The 12,075-nt window shown below is 41.5% G+C and overlaps 2 protein-coding genes across 4 annotated transcripts in view; one reads left to right on the top strand and one right to left on the bottom strand.

Annotated features, from left to right (window-relative positions):
- NT5DC1 (5'-nucleotidase domain containing 1) overlaps positions 1–12,075 on the bottom strand; it is a 98,228-nt gene that overhangs the window by 46,722 nt on the left and 39,431 nt on the right. The window lies entirely within an intron of this gene.
- COL10A1 (collagen type X alpha 1 chain) overlaps positions 1–12,075 on the top strand; it is a 61,041-nt gene that overhangs the window by 25,306 nt on the left and 23,660 nt on the right. The gene's annotated exons all lie outside the window — the stretch shown is intronic.

Genomic DNA, 12,075 nt, shown 5'->3' with positions numbered 1-12,075 from the left:
TCCTACCTTTATGAGAGCTCTGCAGAGAAGGTGCCGCTGCCCACCAGGCTCAAGTGCTGCAGGAAGCCCACAATGAAGCAGACAGCAGGGACCACTCTCTCTCTCTCACACACTCAAACTACTGGATACGAATGGGGAGAATCACTGTGAGCTCAGTCGGAAGCCGGGTGGGAACAGTTCTGTTAGTTCAAGGTCAGCCTGTGCTACAAAGTGAGACTGTCTCAAAAAAACGACAGCCAAAATGAAAACCTGGTATATATTTCCTGTGGATTTCAACTCTAGTGAACTATTTTCCAAATGAGTGTTTTGTATTTATTCACACAGATAAGATGTCAGTGTTAGGTATGCTCCAGGGAGCATAAAAACACAGAGGCTGGAACCGCAGACAAAGTCTAAGTAAATTGGTAAATTAACTGTCTATTTATATCATGTCAAGAAAAGCTGTGACATTATCATGGTGTTCTGGCACTTGGTACACTCTAACCAGTGTGTGACACAGGAACGGCTACAACAGTGACTGGTCACTTAGGAGCGATGAGGAGGAAGCTTGCAAGAAAACAACAGGACTGAAGATTTCAGAATAAATGCTTTTTGTCTCTGTATAAAATGAAATCATGTTTTTTTTTCTGATTTTTGTTATGAGTAAATGCAAAGCTGGGCTACTTTTTAAAGAGAGCAATGTAGAAAAAAATCAGTAAAACTACAAAATAGTCACATGTCATCAAATACCTTAAAAATAGCACTGATGGCAGGAGATGGCTTAAGGAGACATTCGTCTGTGGAAACTGGCTAGCATCTCTGGCTATCAGGCAGATACGTAAAGTAATTTCCCCCGTTAAAACAGAAACATCCTTTGCATCTAATAATTAAAAGTACTCATCCCCACTGAAAGCCTGCGCCAGGGTGTCATTTCATCCTTACAATAACACATGGGATCAAATGTGTGAGACTCCCCAATCCCCAGCCACGTCTCAGGGAGCCACTGGCCGCTGAAGAACAACAGAAATTGATTCTCTCCTGGAAGCGAACCAGAAGGCAGACCATCACTCAACTGCCAGAACATGATTCACAGGGCTTTGTATAAAAAGCACCAAGTCCGGACATCACCACGGGGCTCGGCGACAGCGCATGGCTTTGACCTTCCCTGGAATCACCGTCATCAACCTCTTACTTCTGCTGGGGGAACAGAAGCTCAGGGCGGCACGGCAAAGCTGTCACTTGATTAAAAGAGCATCGGACAGGCACGTAGGGGCTCTCAGTTGATACAGGTAGGAGGAACTCAAATGTGACAATTGGGTCACGGGACCACAATGTGAACGATAGAAAACAGGGCGTGAACGTTAGCTGTGACTATTTAAACAATTTCAGAGAAGAGACAGGGCACATTTTTTTTTAAGTGGAATATTTTTTTCAGGGTCTCATGAGACTACTATAGTTGTACCATTTTGTCTGTATATAATGGTGAAATAAGAAAGCAGATCATTTGCCAGGAACATGCTTTTCTGGAGAAGCTGGGGTAGGTGATTGGAACGGGAGGGAGAAAGCCCTGGTGCAGATGGGCAGGCACTAGTGAGGAAGTGGGTGTCGGGATGTCTGGTCTTGTCAATGATGTTCCCTGGACAGCAGCACTTCGCGTCTACTTTTGGAACCAATGTGTCCATATGTCCCAGTGACGAGAGACTGTACCACCAGTTCTAGACAACCTGTAGTAGAGTAATCCAAATACGCTGTAAATATTAAGACTAAAAAGTTCTTGCAATTTTAGATCTGCTTTCTTCTCAGTCTCAAGTTGTCACCTAATGCGTTTTTTTTCCTTAAAAAAAAAAAAAAAAAGAAGTCGGAAATGTTAAGAAAAAATGGAAATGAAAATACAAAAACTACATATAGAAAAATATACTTTTCATTTTTCTGAATGTTCTCATAATGGACGATGCATTGGGTTTTGCACCTTAATGTTCCTACTAGTAGTCTAAAAGATGTGGAAGTCAAGGATGAAACGTGTTTTGGAAAAAGCCGCAGAAGTCAGATCAGGACAGCCAGGGTCTTCTCGTCCTGCGCTGTTTAGTTTCTGGAGACTGATGTGACTCCTAACGTTCCTGCATCTTCATCATGCCAAGGTTTTCATTTACATCAGTGACTTTCTCTTTCTTCATTTATTTACTTGGTTACAAGAAAGAATTCCAGATTCTGGGAGGGCATGGAGATGCTCTCTGTTCGTGCACTTTCTGGTTGATCTACTGAAAATGAGTAACTTAAAAAAATGCAATTTCACATCCACTTGATCCCCCATTGGACTCAAATCTTCTCAACAATGCATGATAATATTTTTTGAATTTAAAAACTATTTGGTTTTAATACCTCAATATTAGAGTCTGGCAGACATCTCTTTCAACAGTTTCCACTCTTTGAAGCCGTCGCCACACGTTATTTTCCTGCTGCCTGAGCTTCCAGGACAGTGGCAGCAGAACACTGTAAGCCAGGAACAGGCCCACAAGGCTGTCTGTCTGGGCTCCATCCACACACTGCTCTCACAGCTCACTGTTCTGACATAGCTGGGCAATTTAAAAACTGGTTGGTCAGCGGCAGTTAGTTCAAAAGAAACTTAAAGTTGTTCCTAAACCAAATTACTCAAGAAAACAGGTGAAAGGAACAAGGTGGGGCTGCATGGTGCCTGTAAGCAAAGGCTACCCTTGTTCTGGTCCTTTGTGTTCCCCAAACAATCTCGGTCACTGTGCCCAAGATTAGCAACCAGCCCCGTGCGCTGTTTGGTGGACGGGAGGTGGTGGTGGTCCATGAGTATAGCAGAGGCAAAAAGAAACAAAACGAAGCAAAAGCCAGAGTGATGAGGAAGATGCAGCAGACCTTCTGGCTGAGGAGCCAGCGGCTCTGCCCTGCGCCAGCTGTTACACACAGGCTGTAGCCTGTGGTGGGCACGGGGACTGTGGAGAGGTGGCTGTGACAGGACACAGGGTGGAGGGAAGACTGCAAGCCCAGCTTCACTGCATCTGATCTACACCTTCCTCTGTTTATAGATATGTTTGACAGTACTCTGAAATGACATTCTTATTTAAGGTACCATGAAACTTAAAGGCAAACACTATGGAGGCACATGAAGGTGATTTTTGGTGTTATCCTGTGTGATTTATGTCCTGTCTCTGAAGTGACCATATTCATCTTTCTGGGCAGCTCTACATCCTCATTATCTTCCACAGACCTTGTCCATCCATGATCAGTTAACACACTTACTTTCCCCTCTCACAGTACTCAGGCCTCTTTTAAAGCAAATCATTTCCTACTTTGTACTATGCACACTATATAATGTCTTAATAGATATACTAAAGAGAATAAGATAATCTCAAAAGATGGGATCATATAGTACAGCATTAAATCCCAAAGTATCAATGTGGTAATTTTAAAAAACAAACAAAGAACCAAACAAACAAACAAACAAAAAAACTCCATCCAGGTAAATGAGAAAGTTTTCACAGAAAATCAGATAGAGTAAGAAGGAAACAAACAAACAACTACATAAATTGAAGAGCCAAACCAGGACTGAAAAGAGGAAATATTTTACAATATTCTTGAATGAGAAACGACAGTGAATAGAATATCAATGATACTATTTTTTTCAATGCAAATAAAGATCGACCTCCAAACCAGTTCCAGAACGTGGGCTGTAAGTAGATTGGTTACTATTACAATATTTCATTACAGGAGATAAAAGTGATTCTTGAGCTTCATTAGGACGAATGCAATTTCTTTCTAGCACATTCTCGTCCCTAAGCCCCTCCAATTTCTTGTCTATGCGTTCAGCACTTCTTTGCATACCCACCTGTCCTTATTTCATTTTTATAAAAGATAGCATCAATGCATATATCTGTGCATCCTGAGGCTTTAAAATGTACACAGCCTGGACATCCTTACATTCTAGTACCTATAAAACAAACTATTGCTCCTCCAAGAACTATACGATTCCCTTTGCATAAGCACAAAGGGGTTTATTTACCCAGCACCTTCTAGAAGAGCATGTCCCTCGATCCAATGCAATGGGTATGTGCGGCAATGGATATCCATTCACATGTTATTTCATTGATGGATTAAATTATTGATAGGTAAATGCATTTGGGATTTTTTAATTGACTGAAAATTATTTTAAATTTTTTCTAATGCCACTTCATCTCTTTAAAGGACATTTCAAGACTTCTTAAACTGGCTTTAGTATTGTACTTACTCCTGAGAGATGGTTTTGCATGGACGATGGTGCACAGGGTCATTCAGAGACTTCTAAAGGTGCCTGGTGTTAGTGGGTGACAAGAGCTACTGATGGAAAGTGCTAAAGGTGCTTGTCATGTAGAGTAAGAAAGGTCTTGTCTCACACATAACCCCATGTTTGGGAAAGTCCAAAAAACGTAGTTAATTGTACAGTGTATATTTGTACTTTAATCAATAAAGCAGTGATTCTCAACCTGTGGGTCATGACCCTTTTGGCAAACCTCCAAAAATATTTACATTACAATTCAAACAGTAGCAGAATTGTTATGAGGTAGCAACAAAAATAATTTTATGGTTGGGGTCACAGCATGAGGAACTGTATTAAAGGTCGCAGTATTAGTAAGGCTGAGAATCACTGCTCTAAAGGTATGAGCAACCCTCTGACGTGAAAAAGACCCTTCAATGCAACAGATCATAGACAGCTGCCAACACAGAACATGTATACATACCTGGTCAAGGACAAAACTAAGTTCTATTCTCTTACCCTATTTCTTTCTTTTTTTATTTTTAAAAATTTATTTATTTATTCACTTTACATCCTGACCACAACCCCCTTCCTCCTCTCCTCCGGGCTGACCCTTCCATCGTCTTCCCCTTTTCCCGGGCCCCCTTCTACTTAGAAAAGGGGAGCCTCTGCCTTCACCCTCTACCAACCAACCCTAGCACATCAAGTCACATCAGGACTAAGCACATCCTCTTCACCTGAGGCCAGACAAGGCAGCCCAGCTAGGGGAAAGGCATCCAAAAGCAGAAAACAGAGTCCATGTTAGAGACAGGCCCCACTCCACCTGCTAGGGGACCCCCATGAAGACCAAGCTGCCCATCAGCTCCGTAAGTATAGGGGCCTAGGTTCAGCCCATGCATGCTCTTTATGTCACTCCCATTTCTAACCAACAGGAAGTAAAAGAAAAACAAAAGAACAATGTTGTTTCTAAAGGCTGTTTTCAGGTTTGAAAAACCCAGGCTGTTATTTTGTCTTTATATTGCTTACTCAAGAAAAATGGCATTTTATTTTCTAAATCATTATTTTTCCTCATCTCCAGTACATTACCACCAAGCTGAGGAACATTATACAGTATCTCTGGTAAGAAAAGAATCTTTTAAGAAATGATCCTGAGGCATAAACAAGTCAAATGTGGCTTTATTTTTAGACTGATGGATAAAATAAAAAATAGCAAATAAGGAATTATTTAATTCACCACGAGAAACACTCATGGATTTCTCAGGAGAACCTCTCCCTTCCATAATTAAATCAACCTGTAAATTTACCAAACAAACACACAAACGGTCAACTTTCGAGCCGTTTAACACTGCCCCACTGTGTTAGCATCTTTTAAGCAAATACAAAGTTCTGTGTATTTTTCTAATTAGCATTTCGTTAGGAGACTTAAGGTTACCCGAGCATTCCAAACCATGGACATGATCACCTGGAGCAAAGAGACTAGGTGTTGGGTGAGTCTGCTGTCAGAGTTCAAGGAAGAAAACAAGCCAAGGCCCTGTCTGCTCTGCAGAAAGTGGGTCGCACTGGCAGTGCTTGGAATGGCACAGAAGGGGATCAAGGCTCAGTGACAACATTTTAGTTTAGCCAAAAGTATCACTTCTGTTTTTGACTTTTTTTTCAATATTAAACATGTTTACCACACATGTAATTTCAAGACCTTACATATTTTGATTAAACATCAACACTACCAGTACACAATCAAATATAACTGCTGAGCTTGGGAGATGAATTAGCTAGTGAGGTCCTGACTAAGCAAGCAGGGAGACCAAAGTTTGGCCCCCTAACACTTAAAAAGGGACCCAGTGTAGTGGTGCATGCCTGAATGTGACTGGCCCCCAACCTTGCCAGATCAGTAAGCTCCAACAGAGACCCTACCCCGAAATGCATGGTACAGAATGATTAAGGAACATTTGTGAGGTTGACCTCTGACCTCATCCCATATATATACAGGTACCTGCACCCCAGCGCACATACCTATAGAAACATCATGTACATAATATACAAATATATTTATATGTAATATACATATACAAACATGTTTAGACAAATACACACACACACACACACACACACACACACACATATACACATCACCTCTACATAAACACAATAAAAAATTAAATGAATATGCTGGCCTCAGGAAAAGACAAGACACGTTACAAATCTGTGATGAATTGAAAGCTATGATTTAACATCTCTTTGCTCTCTACCATTTCAACTCACACATCATTGAAGGAAGTCTAGAAATATCCCCTTTAGATATGGCTGTATTATGTTCAGTGATGCACTCTGCATTTCCCAGATAGCATGATTATATTGCTAAAGGTAGTTGGCAAAACATTTTGTATATGGCCCTATTTTCCACCCACATTTATTTTACCAAGTCACATTTCTATATCACATCACAAATCCCATAGAGAAGACATAGGGACAAGCCTCAAATGTCAAATTGAAAGGCTTCCCCCAGGGCACTACCCAGGCTCACTGCAGAGAACGCAGAAGTGAAATCACTACTAATAAGGAAGGCATTGCACAGAGTCACATGGAACTGCTGCTGTTTGAGTGTGTTTGACACCTCAAGGTAAATGGTGACTCCACGTGTGGTGACACAACAAAAAGCCGGAGCAAAAGTAGAGGCGCTGATTGTGTCTGACAACGGCTTAGCTGAAGGAGACTTTGAAGAGATGTTTAAGGGAAATGAATGTTCTCCCCGATAGTTGATATTAGGGCTGCAACAGGGCTATGCTCACCTCAGGCGGTTCATGAACATTTTTAGACCTCATGGCTATGGATACTCTGTGTACGAACACGCTTTTAAAATGTAATCTCTATATACTGTATATAATAAACTTACAAATGGAGCTTAAAAGTACATGGTGGGGGAGGGGCTGGAGGGATGGCTCAGTGGTTAAGTGCACTGCCTGTTCTTCCAGAGGTCCTGAGTTGCATTCCCAGCAACCACTTGGTGGCTCACAACCATCTATAATGTGATCTGATGCCCTCTTCTGCAGATAAAGCACTCATATACAATAAATAAATAAATCTTTTTTTTAAAAAAAGCACACAAGGTCATAAACTGGATGAATTTTTAAGAAACAATTCTTAAGCCGGGTGTGGTAGTGCACGCCTTTAATCCCAGCACTTGGGAGGCAGAGGCAGGCAGATCTCTGTGAATTCGAGGCCAGCCTGGTCTACAAAGTGAGTCTAGGACAGCAAAGGCTACACAGAGGAACCCTGTCTCGAACCCTCCCTACCCCCGAAAAGAAACAAATCTTAGCTGAGTGGTGGTGTGGTGGCACACACCTTTAGTCCCAGTACAAGGGAGGCAGAGGCAGGTGAATTCCTGTGAGTTTAAGGCCAGCCTGGTCTACAGAGTGAGTTCCAGGACAGCCAGGGCCCGGTCCTGAAAAAAAAAAAAAGAAAAGAAAGGAAAAAAATCTAAAAAAACCCATCTTAATTCTAATTAATTCTGCTACTCAAAACTATTTTTATGTGAACATTTATATGTATGTATGTATGCATAAGCATGTATATTTAACTATACAAAAGGGACATGCATTGTTTACAAGTGAAAATTATATTGTTAAATGCTGTGCACAGAACTACTTCACAGAACTACTTCTTTTCCAAGCAATGCAGTTCAGCCACCTAGTGGTAAAGTGCAAATCAACACCTTCTCTAATTTTTAAAAAATGTTTTACAAGTTTAATACATATTTTGCAATGAACAAATATATAAATATGTGAATACATTTCATAATCTTTTCCTTCCTTCCTTTATTTATTTATTCACTTTACATTCTGATCCCAGGCCCCTCCCTCTTCTCCTCCCAGTCCCCCTTCCCCCACTTTTTCTAATTTTATTATGTTAAAATAAGACAATACAGAGTAGTGCAGCTGGACTAAACTTACTATTTCTTTCCTTTGGTCAACTCACAGATACAGCAAAAAATCTTGATGGATTCTCTTATGGGATTTAGTTATGTTTAAATATGAATGTAGTCAAGTAATTAGGTTCAAACTAAATTTCCATTACACTTGAGTGAGCTGTGTGTTTATAAAACAACTCACCAAAATCCCACTTACCCGGACAAGGAAGCAGATCGGGCACTGTAAGTCTACAGGGAAGGGGGCCTAGACACATAAGACCAGAGAACCAAAATGTGATGACACTGTAAGGTGCTGCAGGGACAGAGAAAAAGAATGCACGCATCTCACTGCAGCATCCTGTAGGGAAGTGGGGAAGAGAGAGAGAGAGAGAGAGAGAGAGAGAGAGAGAGAGAGAGAGAGAGAGAGAGAGAGAGAGAGCGCATATATCTGTGTGGTGTGAATGTGTAGATGGTGTCGATGTGTGTCTGTGTGTGTATGGTGTTCATGTGTGTTTCTCTCTGTGTGTGGTGTGTGTGTGTACCTACATGGTGTTTGTGTGTCTCTGTGTGTGTCTCTGTGTGTCTGTGTCTATGTATGTAAATAACAGAGTATAAAAAGGGGATTAACCACAGGGTACTGGAGTATTACAGACATTATAATCAATGTGAATAATGACAAAGGAAAAAGAACACAGCACACTAAAGGGCTCCACATAATCTGTCCTGTTACAGCAAAGATGACGTGGAGCAACACATCAGTTACTGTGAGTAGTCATCTTAGCCTTTCTCACCTGTCATGTATTATGCTCTCAACTCTCATGTCTATCCGCTCCAGTGGTTTTTTTTTTCCAAGTTCACTGTGTCTATGTGAGCCCTCTCTGTGGACTTGACACATCCAAATGAACACCTGAAGACCAGCAGACACTTCCAACTCTACACGTTCAAAGATGTAGTTGCCATCTTTCAAAGTTCTACTCATTTTTCTCATTCTCAACATTAGAAATCTTCAATGACCCATCTGCAAATTTCAACATTATTCCCTCAGTCTCCCCACCAATCAGAATGCTTGACACTGCAGTCTACTTTCCTTACTGTATTCTGGAAAGGCCTAAACTCTCTCAAATCTTCCATGACTCCCAAGTGTAGCTATATACAGTCTTCCACTGGGTGTCCTGACTGCCAGCTCCCTTTATCTATTCTGTTCCAAACAGCGTTGGAAATAAGGTTCTGGGACAGAGGTGAGCCACCCTAGGAAGAGGCTGCATGAGACAAAGGCCAGAAAGGAAATGCTGAAAGAAGTCATGCAAGGGTGGGAAAGAAGAAGTGCACATACATGGCATGTAGGAATCCCAACACTCTTGAGATGAGCAGATCAGGAGTCAGGGTACCAGAGGAGGAGGAAGTTCAAGGCTGACAGGAAAAGCAGAGAAGTGAGGGGCCTGTGACAGGACTATCCATGAAAGAAATGGCAGCATGAGGAAAGGAAATGGAAAAATGTAGGCCAAGCCGTGAGTATAGGTGTGAAGGAACGGAGACCAGGAGGAAAGAGTAGGAACTGGGGTACTATAGGCATTCAAAGCATAAAGAAAGATCTAGGAAAGAAAAGACAGACTAAAAGTCTCAAGTGAGTCTCAGGAGGATGAACCCAGCACACAGGCACCAGACTGCAATGGGGAGACCCCTCACTCTGACCAGCGGTGCACCAGCCACTAATGACTGAGGTAAAAGGCAGAGAAGAGGTAATGAGCTAGCTGGTGTTTCCTTTCTTGAATTTTGACCCAAGAGGCAAAGAGATCTATGTTGGGAAGAGGAGGACAGTGTAAAAGTGATGGAAGGTAAATAGAAGAGAGACTGAGCAATCGGGGGCTGGGGAAGGAGCTCAGCTGGAAATGTGCTGCTATGAAAGCACAAGGAGTTTGAACCCAGCCCAGCACAGGTGTGCCTTCCTGTAATTCCAGTGCTGCAAAGTCAGGGACAGGTGGATCGTTGGGGCTTGTCTCGAAAAACAAGCTAGAAGTTCCTTGAGTGATGATGCCTGTCACTGACCTCTGGCCTCCAAGCCTGTATACATGCATGTGTGTGTGCGCGCGCACACACACACACACACACACACACCAATTACCACTACCACCCAAAACCCCAAACTAATAAATTACTGTGTCCACCTCTGAAGTGTGGACCCTCCTCAGGGGGCTGAGGAGATGGCTCAGCGGGTAAGAGTGCTTGCTTTGTATGCCAGAGGCCTCAAGTTCCAATCCTCAGCAGCCACATAAAATACCACATATGATTTTGCTGCATATGCATGTAACTACAACATAGGCGGTAGGAAGATGATTCAACTAGCCAACAGCCTAGCTGAAATGGCAAGCCTCTAGCTCAGTGAGTGACCCTATCAAGGCAACAAGGCAGATACTGACAGAGAAAGACACCTTGCTCTGGCCTCCACTTGCACATGCACACAGGTGTGTCCTCGTGTGCATACACCTCCCCATTTATACAAAGACCTTAATCGTTGTTAGATGAAGAAAAGTCAGATAGCTGCTATAGTTTTCAATCCTCTACATTTGCGGCAAATTCTGAAGCTTCCACTAGCTTAACACTTGCCTCTCTGGTGTCAAAATAAAAATGAAGACAGTGTGTCCTTTGAAAGCAGGCTCTGAAACACGAAGACTTGTACCATCTCAAAACTTTCCATGTCTCTCCTCTGGAAGGAGAAGCACACCAGAATCAAGCAGGGCACTGTACGCCTGCACCTTAGCCAAGGGAAGTGCCTGGCAAAATAAAACAGTTGTTTTTAATAAAGTTGGCCCTAACCACTCTCCTAATAACACGTCTTTATAAAGTTTTACACACCAAAGCAAACACTTTGGTGTTCCAGAAACAAAAGAATTTTTGATGACGCAAAACTATCAGTTCATAAACTGCCCAACAATTGAGAAAAGGGTTGCTGTTCTTCACCCACTGTGGAGAGTTGTTGTTGCTAGTTTTTAAATTTCAAGTGTATTTGCTGTGGGACTCTAAGTCAGTATTTAATATGAACAAGCTAAAACAGATGCCTTACCCATATTATAACCGGGAGTTAGAACAAAGAACATAAGATAAGGTTACAATCAGACTGTCTGTAAACCCAACTAGTTAATGACAAAATAATTATGTTTTTATATATCGCATGTTCTTCCATGTCTTGACAACACTGAATTTTAGAAGCATAACAATGAATCACACATAGGCTACTAACACTGATAACCTTATGTTAATGAGCAGTACATAAGTGCTCATTATATCTGAATAAATACTGAAATAAATGGAATAAAAAAATTTTGTCTACAAATGCTTTTTATCATATGATCACTTAATGCAGTGGTTCTCAACCTTCCTAATGCTGCGACCTTTTAATACAGTTCTTCAGGTTGTTGTAGGCCCCCCATGATAAGATTTTTTTTTGTGTGGCTACTTTATAACAGTAATGTTGCTACTGTTATGAATCTTAATGTAAATATCTGAGTTTTCTGATGGTCTTAGAAAACCACTGTGAGGTCATTTGATCCCCAAAAGGGTCATGACCCACAGGTTGAGAACTTAATGTGTATAAATCAAAACCAGTGTAAATGTTATAGGGATTTACTTCCTCTGTAGTTTATTTTGAAAAGAAATTACCTAAGAAAACCGTGCACTGAATTTGTATATCTATATGAGAACTGAGAAGAATGACATGCTTATAAGAGGGTCACTGAGGCCTTGAGGGTGAGGCACAGGTGGAGGCAGGGGCCAGACGGGTGATGTAGGCACTGGAGCTGAGATCTGAGGCAAATAGGGGCTGAGCAGGTTGAAAATATCGTAATTCGGAGCTTTAAAATTTAAACCCTGAACAAATTCAGAAAGTTATATAAGCCTGGAGATGTTAGAAATTCAATCTATAAGACAACACTTTTAA

Source organism: Acomys minous, assembly GCF_964271855.1.
Source record: "Acomys minous genome assembly, chromosome: 3".
NCBI lineage: Eukaryota > Metazoa > Chordata > Mammalia > Rodentia > Muridae > Acomys > Acomys minous.
This window is presented reverse-complemented; position numbering and strand designations above follow the sequence as displayed.